Source organism: Panthera uncia, chromosome X (genome assembly GCF_023721935.1).
Source record: "Panthera uncia isolate 11264 chromosome X, Puncia_PCG_1.0, whole genome shotgun sequence".
Taxonomy (NCBI): domain Eukaryota; kingdom Metazoa; phylum Chordata; class Mammalia; order Carnivora; family Felidae; genus Panthera; species Panthera uncia.
The window spans coordinates 94,021,438-94,023,935 of NC_064817.1; the positions used below are offsets into that span (position 1 = coordinate 94,021,438).

Consider the following 2,498-nt stretch of genomic DNA (forward strand, 5'->3'; position numbering starts at 1 on the left):
TAACAGTGGTGAGAGTGGACATCCCTGTCTTGTTCCTGACCTTAGGGGGAAAGCTATCAGTTTTTCCCCATTGAGGATGATATTAGCGTTGGGTCTTTCATATATGGCTTTTATGATCTTGAGGTATGATCCTTCTATCACTACTTTCTTGAGGGTTTTTTATCAAAAAAGGATGCTGTATTTTGTCAAATGCTTTCTCTGCATCTGTTGAGAGGATCATGTGGTTCTTGTCCTTTCTTTTATTGATGCGATGAATCACATTGATTTTTTTTACGGATATTGAACCAGCCCTGCATCCCAGGTATAAATCCCACTTGGTCGTGGTGAATAAATCTTTTAATGTTGGATCCGGTTGGCTAGTATCTTGTTGAGGATTTTTTTTTTTATATGGAACGCTTCACGAATTTGCATGTCATCCTTGCGCAGGGGCCATGCTAATCTTCTCTGTATCGTTCCAATTTTAGTATATGTGCTGCCGAAGCGAGCACTTGTTGAGGATTTTTGCATCCATATTCATCAGGGAAATGGGTCTGTAGTTCTCCTTTTTAGTGGGGTCTTTGTCTGGTTTTGGAATCAAGGTAATGTTGGCTTCATAGGATGAGTTTGGAAGTTTTCCTTCCGTTTCTATTTTTAGAACAGCTTTAAGAGAATAGGTGTTAATTCTTCTTTAAGTGTTTTGTAGAATTCCCCTGGAAAGCCATCCGACCCTGGACTCTTGTGTTTTGTGAGATTTTTGATTACTGATTCGATTTCTTTACTGATTATGGGTCTACTCAAATTTTCTATTTCTTCCTGTTTCAGTTTTGGTACTTTATAAGTTTCTAGGAATTTGTCCATTTCGTCCAGATTGCCCATTTTGTTAGCATATAGTTGCTCATAATATTCTCTTATTATTGTTTGTATTTCTGTTGTGTTGGTTGTGATCTCTTTTCATTCTTTTTTTTTTTTAATTTTTAATGCTTATTTTTGAGAGAGAGAGAGAGAGAGAGAGAGAGAGAGACAGACAGAGCATGAGCAAGCAAGGGGCAGAGAGAGAGGGAGACACAGAATCCAAAGCAGGCTCCAGGCTCTGAGGTGTCAGCACAGAGCCTGATGCGGGGCTCGAATTCACAAACAGCGAGATCATGACCTGAGCTGAAGTCAGACACACAACCAACTGGACCACCCAGGTGCCTCTTTCCTCTTTCATTCTTGATTTTATTTATTTGGGTCCTTTCCTTTTTCTTTTTGATCAGTCTGGCCAGGGGTTATCAATTTTGTTAATTCAAAGAACCAGCTTCTGGTTTCATTGATCTATTCTACTGTTTTTTTTCTTTTTGTTTTGGTTTGGTTTGGTTTCGATAGCATTGATTTCTGCTCTGATCTTTATTATTTCCTGTCTTCTGATGGTTTGGGGCTTTATTTGCTGTTCTTTTTCCAGCTCCTTAAGGTGTAAGGTTAGGTTATGTATCTGAGACACAACCCTCTTCCTTCTTTCTTCTTTAGGAAGGCCTGGATTGCTACATGCTTCCCCTTATGACTGTCTTTGCTCCATCCCAGAGGTTTTGGGCTGTGGTGTTATCATTTATGTACTTTTTAATTTCCTCTTTAACTTCTTGGTTAGCCCATTCATTCTTTAGTAGGATGTTCTTTAGTCTCCAAGTATTTGTCATCTTTCCAAATTTTTTCTTGTGGTTGATTTTGAGTTTCATAGCATTGTGATCTGAAAATATGCATGGTATGATCTCAATCTTTGTACTTGTTAAGGGCTGATTTGTGTTCCAGCATGTGATCTATTCTGGAGAACGTTCCATATGCACTGGAGAAGAATATGTATTCCACTGCTTTAGGATGAAATGTTCTGAATACATCTGTGAAGTCCATCTGGTCCAGTGTGTCATTCCAAGCCATTGTGTCCTTGTTGATTTTCTGTTTAGATGATCTGTCCATTGCTGTAGGTGGGTGTTCGAGTCCCCTACTATTGTGATATTATTATCAATGAGTTTCCTTCTGTTTCTGACTAATTGATTTATATATTTGGGTACTCTCACATTTGGAGCATAAATATTTACAATTGTTAGATCTTCTTGATGGATAGACCCCTTCATTATGATATAATGCTCTTCTGCATCTCTTGTTACAGTCTTTATTTTAAGATCTACATTGTCTGATATAAGTATGTCTACTCTGGCTTTCTTTTGGCGACCATTAGCATGATAGATAGTTCTCCACCCCCCTACTTTCAATCTGAAGGTGTCTTTAGGTCTAAAGTGGGTCTCTTGTAAACAGCATATAGATGGATCTTGTTTTCTTATCCATTCTCTTACCCTATGTCTTTTGATTGGAGCATTTAGTCCATTGACATTTAGAGTGAGTACTGAAATATATGAATTTATTGCCATTATGTTGCCTGTAGAGTTGGTGTTTCCAGTGGTGTTCTCTGGTCCTTTCTAGTCTTTGTTGTTTTTGGTCTCTTTTTTTTTTCATCTTTTCTCCCCTCAGAGTCCCCCTTAAATTTT

The 2,498-nt window shown here is 38.2% G+C and overlaps 1 non-coding gene across 1 annotated transcript; it reads right to left on the reverse strand.

Moving 5' to 3' along the window:
• Positions 1–381: 381 nt before the first annotated feature.
• LOC125932513 (U6 spliceosomal RNA) lies at positions 382–488 on the reverse strand. The gene has a single exon (XR_007460657.1). It is a non-coding gene; the product is annotated as a U6 spliceosomal RNA (small nuclear RNA).
• Between the last annotated feature and the right edge of the window lie 2,010 nt (positions 489–2,498).